The sequence below is a fragment of the Phyllopteryx taeniolatus genome, chromosome 6 (genome assembly GCF_024500385.1).
Source record: "Phyllopteryx taeniolatus isolate TA_2022b chromosome 6, UOR_Ptae_1.2, whole genome shotgun sequence".
In the NCBI taxonomy this organism is placed as follows: Eukaryota; Metazoa; Chordata; class Actinopteri; order Syngnathiformes; family Syngnathidae; genus Phyllopteryx; species Phyllopteryx taeniolatus.
In genome coordinates this window covers 6,893,385-6,907,712 of record NC_084507.1, presented here as the reverse complement: position 1 = coordinate 6,907,712, position 14,328 = coordinate 6,893,385, and the positions used below count along the sequence as shown (strand labels likewise).

Sequence of the window (14,328 nt, the reverse complement as noted above, 5' to 3'; positions counted from 1 at the left end):
AAACAAATTACTTGATAACAGTACACCGTAAAAAGTCCAGAAATTTAACTGATTATTTTCATGAACGACATAAATAAAACAGAATCACCAGCTACAACACAAAACAAGGAAAATCATCATTCAAGCAAAGATATGAATGCTCAGTTATGATTGACAAACTCAGGGAGATATTCATTTACATGCGGTCGAGCTTTAATATCTACATAGTATGTTAAAAGATCATGGGGCTTACATGTATTGGCATTCAATCACATTACACTGATGTCACAACGCAACTCGCATGCGATTATATTCTGCAACATGGTGATCAGCAGTACTCAATTGTCCTTAACTTGTTTCTTCTGATCATTTCTCTTTAAGGGAATGGCATTTGTTTGACATTATGCTTATTATTGTGTTTTTAACACGGACAGTGGTGCACCATAATGAAAGGAGTTGGTAATGGTTTGCCTCTTTTACAGGCACGTGCACAGATGGACCCCTTGTGGTGCTCTAACCAGCCCCCTTTGCCCTGGATGAGAAAAGTTGCCTTGAACCCATTTTTTTCTTCTTCTTCAATATTTAAATAAATATATAAATACTCTCTCTGTCATCAATTCCCCCCCAAAGGTGTTTTGATATTAGATGGATATTTATTTTAGTTCTTGTAAGAATTGTGCCCCTCGCTAATCCGCAGTGCACACAAGCCGCCACCATTTGATCAGGGGTGTGTAGAGTTTTTATTTCCACTGTAGCTTCCCTTCATCTCGTTTGTAAGGTTTATTGACTGTGTTGATGGTGTTCACTGAAATTAATACATAAGTTAAATACATCTGCTTGTTTTTCTTAATTGTGTGAATAATTTTGGCAATGGGTGCCCCTTTTTTGGGCGGGTTTAAGCGCCCAAAAACACCCTTTTATGTGTTTTTGAATACAACTCTCTCATTGGATCTCATTATGCAGATAAGGAAGTGAATAGACTGTAAGAATATCTTTGGGATAGTTGTAAACTGTATTTTGGAGTTCAGGGAAGACATTTACCAATCTGTTTAACAATATTGTCCATCTATATTCTCCAGTGGCTCATTGTCACTGAAGGAGGAAAACATCTGCTCTCGTCTCAGCCTGACCCATACACACGTTTTACACCCTTGTTTTACGCAGGCGCTATCTTATTGACAAGCCCCTACTGTGATATTTATGTCACATATTTAATATGGACATGGGAATGATTATCAAATCCATACTTGCCAAGAGAGTCCAATCGTCCTTAAATAATGGATGAGCAAAGATGCGACTCAATTTGTGAGACTGCACAGAAAGACAGGGCAAGCACAGGCATCGACCCCCTCACCTACCCCATCACTTTCTGTCTCTCCGGAACGTCATTATCCTGGTCGATTTCTTTCGCCCCTCGCTTGACATTATTCAATGTAATCATCCTTCAATAAAAAAAATAAAAAAAAATGCTTGTAATAAAAGGAACAACCCAAGTCAATACACCAAATATGGAGAAGGATGACCCTGTGCTCGGAGACAGTGTATAAATGGACCTCTTCATCAAAGCGGATAGCCACCCTATGCTTTAACAGGAGTTCGACCATGGCTAGAGTTATCATTACTGTTACCTTTTGTATCATCGGTGTTTGTGCTGTGTGAATATGAGGAAGAATGATGGCTACATTAATGAATCAATGGGCTAATGAAGCAGCCATTGTGTTAGTTTATTGAAATACACTGACGTAAATTGAAGACTTCTGCAAGCATTTCTGTGATGCCTTGGGTGACTGCTCACATACCACCACAATCCCCAAGATAGTACAAAATAACATTCTTTGTAAACTAAGTAACTTGGATAAACAGTGCTATATTGTGGTTGACCAATTGGGGATTCAGTGCATTGTGGATTTAATTTTTTCATATTCATATCACGCATAATTCGCTGTATCATGGGATTTTGAGTGCATACTGTAATTTTACTTTGTGGTAAAATAAACACTTCCGAGCATAAAACATTACAACTGTAAAAATAAAAACAAAAAAATGAAAACATATTATAAGGACGAAGTACTACTGTACATTACTGTACGTTTAAGAGTTTAAAAGGTATTTAAGAGTATAGGAAGTGTTGATAGGGGAAAGATGAATAAGAGCCTGGGGAGGTTCATACAGCTTTCAAATGTCTGTAAATGTTCAGAAAAATATGTCAGCCACTTCGCGGATTTCACCTATTGCGGGTGAATCGATGTGATGAATGAGGGATTACTGTCCTGTATGACAGCTGAAAAAAGTTATAGTTATATTTTAGTATTATGTACAGTATGTGTATGCAGTGTGGGTGATAACAAGGAAGGATCAAAACACAGTGTCGCTTCTTGAGCGACATACAAACTCATCTAAAGTAGCTATGTGTGGACTAAGGGTGGGGCGAGGGTCAAATAAACTGTCAGGGTAATTTTGTAAGGACGACATGCTGAGCTGCTGATTATCCCTGAGCTGGCATCATTTTTGTTTATCAAAAAATGTTAATTGCCTGTTTTTACGAGTGGGAAGATTAAAAGTTAATAGAAGAGACTAAATAAACACAATGCAATTGCACAAGGCGGTAGAAGATGGTAATTAATTTGTGGCCACCCCTGAGCTAATTAGCTAATATAAAGCAGGAAAAAAGAAGTTAATGAGGCTTAATGTAACTGATACTCTGAAAAGTTTAGACTAATGGAATTATGAATGCATGAGAAATCAACTGCAGGCTCGTGCCAACTTTCATGTTGTGCGGCCCTGGTCTGTGATGGGAATCGTTGTTGGGGTTCTTCAACTTGATCACCTTGAATGTGCAAGTTTAAGAGCACTTTTTAAAATGTCATAGCTCTGTTTGATTCAGAAGCACTGCTTCCATGCCGAGTCAGAGATGGTGGACCATAGGAGGGCTCCTACGCTTCCAGCAGTGAGTTGTTTTTAAAAATCTTTAGGGTATAGCTGTTTTGAGGCTACAGCAGGAGTGTGTAGATTGGAAGGTCCAAGGAGGTCAGCCTGCCTCAGATATGAGGAGTATGGAAAATAATCTTCTGCTTGGCTCATGTGGGGGTACTTATGGTGAAGATGGTCCAGTGGGGCTGTCAGGAGCATAAATGAGCTTTATAGCTTTCACAGTCCATGTCGGCTCGGTGGCACGTGTCTTCTTACATGTTTCATCTCCATTACTTCATTCTATTCACATGTGAAGTTGGTTTTAAGAGACACTTTATTATTTCACTTATTACTGTGACAACATAGATGACATTACTTACACTCAATCGAATCACAATGACATTTACTGTTGACACTACGGGTTTAAGGTTCATGGGTAATTTGAATAAAATTATAGGGGTGTGATGAATCCTGTGGGAGCTGAAGTGCTGAGATAATCAGGTAATTGCAGCTTTCATAAATGTAATTTATCAGGAGGGCAAAGACTAGCGTCGGCACGCTCTCTGCCTCCTAAGACTGACCTGCAAAGCTTTCACCTTGTGACACATGACTTTTATGAGCTCTGGGGAGGAATGAGGGATGATAAGGCAGAAATGTTTCTGTCAAAATTAGTGTCATATTACATAAATCAGTACCAAATCATTATTCGAAATCATTTACTTTCTTGTTCATGGTATACAGATAATTTATCACCGTTGGTATTAATGACTATAAATTTACTTCTATGTCACAGGCTATATTGTGGTGTTGCAAATTGAGATCTGATGGATGATTGACTATGTTATGTAATCATGTTATGTTATGTAAAAGCACATTGTTGGCAGACAGTTAATGGTGCTTTACAGTGTTGGTATACTGAAATGTGACGAGCAACACAGAAGGTTTAGTCCAGGTTTTAAATACTGAAATTAATTTAAGCAAAAACATTTAATAAATACATTGGAATGATACATGTGATTGCATTACATTGTCTTAAATCCTGGTCAGCTGCCCACGTTGTCCATGTTTAAGTGTGCCTGGAGACAAGGAACAGGTGGGAGGGACTGGAGCCATGATCAGAAGCTGATTGGTGGGCAGTGTTTTTTTGTGAAAAGGGGAGTGTTCCAGGATTAATGGAAAACTAAAAGGACAAGATACATAGAAGGACAGATATGAATCATGAATGAAGAAAAATGAGATGAAAACTGAATGTCTGCACCTGGTCAGAAAAAAACTAGCAAGGTTTTTAGTTGATTTTGTTCTCTAAAAAATATTGTTTCTCAGCCAAATGAACTCAGTTTCACATTGCATTAAAAAGTAATTACTTGATTTGGAAGTTATAAAAAACAATATTGAAAGATCATCAATATAAACATACTTCGTCTTTCGACCTCACATTATTATTCTTGTAATGGTTAGAATTTCCATTTGGTTACGTTTATCCTCATTAGGGTCACGGGTGAGCTGGAGCTGACTTTGGTTGAAAGGCAGGTTACACCCTGGACTGGTCGGCACCCGTTTGCACATACGTATATAAACAAACAACACACTCACCTTCACACTTAAGGACAATTTAGAGTCTTCAATGAGCCAAACATGTTCTTTTTTTTGTGCATGCAAACTTCACACTCGAAGGACAAGGCCATGATTCGAACCCAAAACCTCTGAACTGTGAGACAGATGTGTTAACCACTTCATTACCGTGCCACAAAGCATATCCCTCCCCTATTTTCTGACCTAATCTTAGAAGCAGATCTTTAAACTGCAGCTTTGGTCTTCCTTTATAAATTAGATCTCATTTTCATAATTTTTCATTGTTAGATATGCCATCTTGTTACTGTTCTGTCTTGTTGAATCTTACCATGTTTGGCATTCATTTGGAGCAACATTTTAGAATGAACAGACAGCAGCTTCTCACATGATTTTGGTTATCACACATTTAACAACAAAGGTTATTTTTCAGTCAGATGGCATCCCAGTTGCTTGTAACATACTGTATTGCGGAACCTATCCCAGCTAACTACCTTTATTGACAAAAAATAAAAATAAAATAGTTACATTACAATAAAACTATTTTGAAATAAATGTGGCAGCATGGTGGACAACTGGTTAGCACATCTGCCTCACAGTTCTGAGGACCCGGGTTCAAATCCGGCCTTGCCTATGTGGAGTTTGGATGTTCCCCCGTGCCTTCGTGGGTTTTCTCCGTGTACTCCGATTTCCTTCCACATTCCACGCAACCCTAGTGGGCCGCGGTTATGCTGGAGCCTATCCCAGCTAACTGCGGGTGAGAGGCGGGCTGATTGGCTGAACTGATTGCCAGCCAATCACAGGGCATATGTAAACAAAAAAACATTCGCACTCACATTCATATTTACGGACGGTCCAGTCGATGGCGGGGTTGTGCTTCATGAGCCAGGGGATTCCGAGGACTAAATGAGTCTCAAGGGAGGGAATAACGAAAAGCTGGATGTCTTTACAATGATTGCCTGAGATGAGTAGAGTAAACGGTACTGTTTCGTGGATGACAGGGGAGATGAGTCGCCCATCCAGGGCTGTGACCTTTTTTGGTGACTGGAGGGGTTTGTGAGGGCGTTGGAGCTAACGTGCTAAATCCTCATGAATAAAACTGCACCGGTGTCAATGAGGGCATTTACAGGTGTGTTGCGAACAGGACAAGAATACGCATGGGAACGGTCATACGGGAGGGAGAGCTTGGGGAGATGTTGATTTGGCTCGCGGGTCTCTGGTCATTTTGGTGTCAGGGGCCATGTGAAAATGAAGTGGCTTGATTGTCCGCAATAGATACACAGTCGTTGGTTGAAACGGCACTGAGGGTCTAATCTTGTGTTGCCGAGTTGCATGGGCTCATCCGATGTAGTGGGGGGTGATGAGGAGGCGGTCGGGAGTTCAGAATGCGGCGGAGTTGGTAACGGTGCTGTACCCATGGAGGATACAAATCTACGAGCGCTTACCCCTCGCTCTCCTGCTCTTTCCCCCAAACGGTTGTCTACACGAATGGATAATGAAATTAGGTCCTCGAGTGAGGAGGGCTCGTCCCGGGCTGCAAGCTCGTCTTTGAGCTGCTCAGAAAGCCCGCTTAAAAATATACCCCTTAGTGCGGCGTCATCCCACCCGCACTCACCCACAGGAATTCTAAATTACAACGAATAGGATGCCACGGAGCTAGAGCCCTGAGTGAGCATAAGGATTCGTCAAGTGGTTTCCCTGCCCTGAACGGGGTAGTCGAAGACTTTTTTAAGTTCGGCGGAAAAGGAGTTCAATGACGCGAATACTGGGGAAGAATTGTGCCATAATGCGGTTGCCTACTTATCAGCTTTTCTGTGTAGGAGGTTGGTGACGAATGCTACCTTGGATTGTTTAGTTGGGTATCTCAACGGTTGCAGATTGAATACTAGGGAGCAATTTAAGAGGAATTGGCTGCATGAACCCTGGAGTAGGGCTTGGGCGGAAGAACATGAGGCTCTTTGTACAGGAGACGGAATGGATCGGCGGCTGCGGGCTCGGAAGGAATACTCATGGGAGGATGGCCGGACTGCACTTGGGAAGAAAGGAGGGATACTTGTTGAGAGAGGGTGTTTAATAAGTCCATGATCTCACAGAGAACTTTGTCCTGTCTTCCAATATGGGCGACTTGGTGGGTGAGTGGGTGTGAGTGGGTGTCTTAGCACCTCCGGGGTTGCTGGGTCCATGATGGCCGGAGTATTCTGTCACGATACAATTGTATCAGGTTTGACTGTACCCAGAAGCAGGCGGAGGCGGAAGAAGTTTGTGGAGAAGGGTTTATTAGGATTGCATTCAGAGTTGGATCTCCAAGGCGTGATGGCGGACTGTCGGGACATGGAACGTGCGGGAAGCGGTGGCGTGAGCAGGTGGAAGGGCTTAACGGCGTGGCTGGGGAGATCAGCAAAGCGAGCAGCATGAAAGGAGCACTGAGGACGAGGAAGAATATGGAGGTCAGAACAATTGTGAGAAGTAACATAGCTTACGTGCCAGTAGAGAGCCGGTGTACCACAGATGAACATTAATACTCTGGCAGTGGAGTCCTGGATCTGGCAGGCAATGATGAAGGCTGACTGACGACAGGTGCACGGCCGAGGTGGTGCTGATTACTGGGAAGAGTGAGAGAGGGCGAAAGAGAGAGATAGCGAGAGGGGCACAAAGTGCCACCCAAGCTCCAACAAAGGAACTGCAGGGCACAGCTCATGTACATTTACACTTGATTTGTAATTTTCATCAAATGTGTGTAGTTGGATGCTGTCCAGCTTAACATATCCACCCTGTCATGCTGAAATTTGAACTATATCTGTTAAACAGTACACAGTCAGCTTGCTAACAGAATCATGTTACAAAGGTCCACATTAAATACTAACATTACCCAAACATGTCACCCTGTCATTGTACACCCGTGTCAGCAAGCTCACATAGTGGATATACTGTGCATGTTTATTGTCTGCTTTCAGTCCATCCATCCATTCACCATACTGCTTATCCTCACTAGGGTCACGGGTGTGCTGGAGCCTCTCCCAGCTGACTCTGGGCGAGAGGCAGGGTACACCGTGAACTGGTTGCCAGACAATCGCAGGGCACATGTAAACAAACAACCATTCACACTCACATCTGTGTGAGGCAGACTTCGGACTGTGAGGCAGATGTGCTAACCAGTCATCCACGCTGCCCAGATAATTTATATAAAATTGGGCAAAAAAAAAAAAAAGTGTGGGAGTACGACCAATATGTATTTCTAACAGCATAACAGCCACCCAATACAATAAATATGAAATTTCAACGGTTTGGTGGGCAAGTAAACTGAAGATTCAGTAACAGTCTGTGGTGGACAGTGAGAGCATTGCAAAGGCTTTCATTATATGTCACATACTGATTTCATACAAGCCTCCTACACAAGACTGAAACATGATAGGTCAAATACAGGTCTAAATGCCTTTTCCAGTTTTCTTATTTTTCCATTTTAACGCATCCGCCTGGTGCCCACGCTCTCTCGCTTCTGTAATGGAACACTATTGCAGAGGCATTTCTCTGTCAGATGGTGTCAAGAGGTCATCACTGATGTCACTGTCAAAGTAACCAGTGGCAAATAGGTCCTGACATGCACTCTCCAATGAGTGAATGAGAGTGGACAGCTCCTCTGGCTCGGCAACTGATAAGCTATAGAAGCGAATATATGAGGCTTGGACCATTGTGGCCACTGCCCCTGACTCTTAAGAGGATAATATAAAATGTTGAATTAAGGTTTAAAAAGAAATTGAGTATCTTCTGGAGTACAGTCTGATTAATTTAAAGTGCATCTATATCTGTTTTTTTTTAAGGTTTTGATGAGTAAAAAAAACTGTATTAACGTTAGAATCTTTTGTAATTGAAGTAGCCCATTGTGCACAAGCATTTTCATGCCATATCACCTCTGTCACTCTCAGTCACTGTCATTACCCCCTCTTCATCTGAGGAGTGCAGTGTTAGAGCGAAACAAATTCCTCTTGTTTAATGTCACTTGCATGTCATGTAATGTGGAGTTTGCAATGCATGTCGAGTGCACATTTCCACGCCTTTTTGTTTTGCACAAACTTGCAGCCTGAAAGCGTCATGGTTATCTGTCTCCTGTCAAGGCAAAATTCAAATAAGGAGTGGCATAAGATAGAAGAGAGGAAAAAATAAAACATAAAAACCTTACCACTCATATTAGACCTGAGCTTTTACTGGGAGCCCCAATTCGTGTTCCGCCACTAACCCCATCCACGTCTCTACTTGACTTCCTGTCTCTTTTTCTTCCTCTCCACACCAGTAAGTTTGACAAAGGATGACTGAATGAGCAGGAGACTGGCATTTTCTGATAGAGTTACACCCCACAAATGGACTCAATCAAGGACCGGGTGGGGAAAAAAAAATTCATTTTCTGGCAGAGGTGTCAGTATGATTGTCAGGCCTCCATGACAACAAATCCATAGCACTAAAAAGAAAAAAATGTGTTGAGGATGGAAGGGGCTTCAGTATTTAAAAAAGCATGGAGGAGTTAAGAAGAACTGAGAGGCCAGACACAGTGTGAAACAGAAATCCTTGGAGTGTATTCACAGTCAATCAGAGCACTTACCTTTCAGCTGTACATAACACTATTTCATAGCAATTATTACCCCCAGTGAGCAGGTGACAGCACCGTGCAAATGTCTCGTAATCCTGAAATGATGGCTTGGGAGGGAAACCTTGCAGTGAATTGTGACAAAGTAACCGAACGTGGACTTCTGTACTTAGAAACGTGAGAGCAGTTTGTCTTCATGCTTATGGTAACGCTCTAAGTTGATTTGATGCAAGGGCTTTAGTCCACCAGTGCCAGCACTCTGACTTAGGCTCTTAGTAGCGTTCAAGTTCTTAATTGAAAAAGTGCTCTAGGGTGTGAATTGACTGTTTGCAGTATATTATTAAATACCTAGAGGTGCATCTCAATAAATTAGAATACTGTGGAAAACAATTTATTTCATTTGCTCATAATTGATATAGATTCACTACACACAGTGAAATATTTCATGGCTTTATGCTTTTATTATTTTGATGATGATAATGCAAATCTCAAACTTGATCATTTCAAGAATTACTTAATTAGTCCATACCGCCTCCAGTAGAAAGAGCCTCATGTTCCTCCGCCGGAGCCCTACTCCAGGGACTTAGGTGCATGCAGTCAATTCCTCCTTAATTGCTCCCTACTATTCACTCTACAACCGTTAAGCTACCACACCGAACAATCCAAGGTTGCATTCGTCACTAATCTCCTACTCGGGAAAAGCAGTGAAATGGGCAACCGTGTTATGGCACAACTCTTCCCCCGTACCCGTGTCATTGAACTCCTTTTCCGCTGAACTTAAAAAAGTTTTTGATCACCCTGTTCTGGGCAGGGAAGCCACTCGACGCCTCATTATGCTTAGTCAGGGCTCTAGTTGTGTGGCTTCTTACTCAGTGGAATTTAGAATTCTTGCAGGTGAATGCGGGTGGGATGACGTCGCGCTAAGGGGTATTTTTTTAAACTGGCTTTCAGAAGAGCTCAAGGATGAGCTAGCAGCCAGGGACGAGCCCTCCTCACTCGAGGACCTTATTTCTTTATCCATCCGCCTGGACAACCGATTACGGGAAATAGCATGAGAAAAGGGGATTAGACCGTGTAAAATTGCATCCTCCATGGCCATTGCGCCTTCTCAACCTCCGACCGCCTCCTCGTCACCCCCCACTGCACCAGATGAGCCAATGCAACTCGGCAAAACAAAATTAGACCCCAGGAACGTCAGCGCCGTGTCACCCAGCGAATGTGTATTTATTGCGGTAAATCAGGCCATTTCAACTCCACATGGCCACTGAGACCAAAAAGACCAGAGACCCGAGAGCCAAACCACCACCTCTCCAAGCTCTCCCTCCCGTATGACCGTTCCCGCATGCATTCTTGGTCCCGTTCACAACACACCTGTAATTGCCCTCATTTACTCCAGCGCAGATGATAATTTCATTAATGAGGGAGTGGCACGTCAGCTCAAACTCCCTCTCGATTCACTCCAGTCATCAAAAAAGTCACTGCCCTGGATGGGCAACTCATCTCCCCTGTCACCCACCAAACAGTTCCGTTTACCTTAATTATCTCAGGAAATCACCGTGAGGACATTCCATTATTCATTATCCCTTCCTCTGAGACCCCGTTAGTGGCTCAGAAAGCACAACCCCGCCATAGACTCGACCCACCTATCTATCACCGGGTGGAGTCCTCAGTGCCACTCGCGCTTTCTGCTTTCCGCCATGCCCCCCTCCAGCAAACCTCAACCACCTGCCACACCAGTCGACCTCTCCCAGGTGCCAGAAGAATATCATGACCTTTCCCCAGTTTCCAATATATAGATGTTAACTTGATAAACTTTCATTAATGACATCCTCCGTGACATGTGGAACCAGTTTGTTTTCATCTACTTAGACAACATTCTCATTTTCTCCCACTCCCCCGAAGAACACCACAGTCATGTACGCCAAGTCCTCCAGCCTCTCCTTGAGAACCACTTTAATGTCAAACCAGAAAAGTGTGAATTCCACCTCTCCTCCATACACTTCCTGGGCTATATCATTGCCAAATGACAATTACCACCAGACCCAGCCAAGTTCCAAGCTGTCGTCAACTGGTTCCCCCATTTCTATCGCCGCTTCATCCGCAATTACAGTCAAGTGGCGATTCCTCTCACCAGCCTCACCTCCACCAGCTCACCTTTCCAGGGAACCTCAGCTGCATCCCAAGCTTTCGACCAGCTAAAGACCCTGTTCACCAGTGCTCCCATCCTACGACACCCTGACCCCTCCCTCCAGTTCGTGGTGGAGGTTGACGCTTCGGACACTGGGGCGGGGGCCGTTCTCCCACTTTCCAGAAACTTCAACCCTGTGCCTTTTTCTCCCGTCATCTGTCCCCTGCCGTACAGAATTATGATGTTGGCAACCAAGAGCTGCTGGCTATCATCTGGGCATTGGAGGAGTGGAGGCATTGGCTGGAGGGGACTGTCACTTGGACCGATCACAAAAACCTTGCATACCTCTGTTCCGCCAAACGTCTAAACCCCAGACAATCTTGCTGGGCCCTCTTCCTGAGTCGATTCAACTTCAGCTTCTCCCTAGAATCGGCCCTTCGCTGCGTTGCCGCACGCAACCCTACCTCGTGGAACAAGTTCGTCCCCTGGATTGAATATGCCCACAACTCCCTCACCAACTCCGCCACTGGTATGTACCCTTTTATGGCCTGTTATGATTTCCAACCTCCATTGTTTTGTGAGGGATCACCTGCGCAGGGTCCAGTCCATTTGGAAGGATTTCAGGGTGGCATTAACTCGGTCCGTCGAGAGGAATAAACAGTTCGCAGACCTTTGTCGCTCCCCTACGCCTGAGTACAAGGTGGGTCAGAATCCCGTAAACTCACTCGCTTTATTGGTCCCTTCCCGATCACCAAAATCAACCCCACGTCAGTTCAACTAAAACTTCCACAATCTCTCAAGGTTCATCCGACGTCCGACGATGTGTCTCTACTCAAGCCTGTCTCCACCTGCGCTCTTAGCCCTCGACCGTACCCCCTCCGTCCCCCTGCGTTATCGACAACCCCCTGGCTTTCACTGTTTCACGCATCCTTGATGTGAGGCCCAGGTGCAGAGGTTATCGGTTCCTGGTGGACTGGGAGGGGTATGGCCACGAGGAATGCTCCTGGATCTCCCGCGAGCTTATACTTGATGACTCCCTGATTAGGGACTTTTACGCGGCTCACCCTGGGAAGCCAGGCAGGACACCAGGAGGCATCCGTTGAGAGGGGGGTACTATCATGAGCTATGCCCTGTAGTTCCTTTATTGGAGCTTGGGTGGCGCTTTGCGCCCCTCTCACCCCCACCCCCCCCTTTCTCTCTCTCCCTTCCCAGTAATCACCACCACCTTGGTCACGCACCTGTTGTCAATCAGCCTTGCTCATCATATGCATTTAAGCCTGCCAGATCCAGGACTCCTCTGCCAGAGTATTAACGTTCACCGTGGTACACCGGCTCTGTACTTGCACGTAGTTCGCAATTGTTCTGACCTCCATGTTCTTCCTCGTCCTCAATGCTCCTTCTGTGTTGCCCGCCTTGCTGACCTCTTCAACCACACCGCCAAGCCCATCCACCTGCTCACGCCACCGCCTCCCGCACGTTTCCTGTCTTGACAACCCACCAATATGCCTCAAAGGTTCAACTCCAAATTCCTTCTCAATAAAACATTCTCCACAAATTTCTTCAGCCTCAGCCTGCTTCTAGGTCGAGTTTAAATTGATACCATTTTGTATCGTGACACTGTCAAAACGGTGATTTCTTGAATCAATATGAGTTTCACTTTTACAATTGAATTACTGAAATAAACTTTTCTACGATATTCAAATTTACTGAAAATTGGGATGCACCTGTCTTGTGTTTTAATTTAAAGCAAAGTAACAATTTATCAGCCGCTATGACTTTAGTTGACATTGTGACATGCAGTTTGTGAAATATCAATACAATTTAAATTCCATATGCTGGTAGTGGGTATGTAGTTCATTTTCATATAATGTGATCAATAATTTGTAAAGACATTTTAAAAAGAAATAAATAAAAAGTCCAATTTAGCAATTTTTTTTCTATGCCTCCTTGATTTTATATGGGTAAATGTCTCCCATGCTGAAACACCCACGTTTAAAGTCTTATTTTCAAAGGTTTTGATGATTTAATGTTTAAGAAATTCATAGCTATTGACAAAGCAAATGGTGGTGGCCCATTGTAATACACTTTTTAACCACAGATAAAGACCAAAATGTATAATTGTTAAGACAAAAACAGTTTCATAAAAAAAATCATTTGAATTTTATAATTCACGTGTTTCCCTTCAAAATCTACAGCTAGTAGTACATAAATGGTCCTACTCATTACACCCATTCCACTCTTCTCTTTTTACAATCAGAATAACGGCAAAGGGCGGCACAGTGGATGACTCGTAAGCACATCTGCCTCACAGTTTTGAGGACCCGGGTTCAAATCCGGCCTCGCCTATGTGGAGTTTGCATGTTCTCCCCGTGCCTGCGTAGGTTTTCTCAGGGTAGGCCGGTTTCCTCCCACATCCCCAAAACATGCGTGGTAGGTTCCATCCATCCATCCATTTTCCGAGCCGCTTCTCCTCACTAGGGTCGCGGGCGTGCTGGAGCCTATCCCAGCTGTCATCGGGCAGGAGGCGGTGTACACCCTGAACTGGTTGCCAGCCAATCGCAGGGCACATAGAAACAAACAACCATTCGCACTCACAGTCATGCCTACGGGCAATTTAGAGTCTCCAATTAATGCATGTTTTTGGGATGTGGGAGGAAACCGGAGTGCCCGGAGAAAACCCACGCAGTCACGGGGAGAACATGCAAACTCCACACAGGCGGGGCCGGGGATTGAACCCGGGTCCTCAGAACTGTGAGGCTGACGCTCTACCCAGTCGGCAACCGTGCCGCCGCATGGTAGGTTGATTGAAAAATCTAAATTGCCCGTAGGTGTGAGTGTGAATAGTTGTTTATTTATATGTGCCCTGCAATTGGCTGGCGATCAGTTTAGCGTGTATCCCGCCTTTCGCCCACAGTTAGCTGGGATAGACTCCAGCAGCCCGTGACCCTAGTGAGGATAAGCGATGTAGAAAATGGATGGAAATGGATAACGGTAAAGACATGCACAAGGTCCGACACTCTCACACATGCATACATATTAATTCATATCCCAGAAATATTTTATTTTATTTTCTTTGCTATTGTGTGACTACAAAATAGCAGTCTCATCCTGGCACTTCCGTTCAAAGATCCCTCTGGTGTATTGGAACAACAGTCTCTCTGGG

General features: G+C 44.0%; 1 long non-coding RNA gene across 3 annotated transcripts in view; it reads right to left on the bottom strand.

Moving 5' to 3' along the window:
• Positions 1 to 216: 216 nt before the first annotated feature.
• LOC133479998 (uncharacterized) overlaps positions 217 to 14,328 on the bottom strand; it is a 107,394-nt gene continuing 93,282 nt past the window's right edge. For all 3 annotated transcript variants that reach the window (XR_009789138.1, XR_009789136.1, XR_009789137.1), the window contains 3 exons: positions 6,962 to 7,061; positions 5,295 to 6,881; positions 217 to 4,069 (listed from right to left, as the gene is read on the bottom strand). This is a non-coding gene — a long non-coding RNA (uncharacterized LOC133479998). The remainder of the gene's footprint in view (positions 4,070 to 5,294; positions 6,882 to 6,961; positions 7,062 to 14,328) is intronic.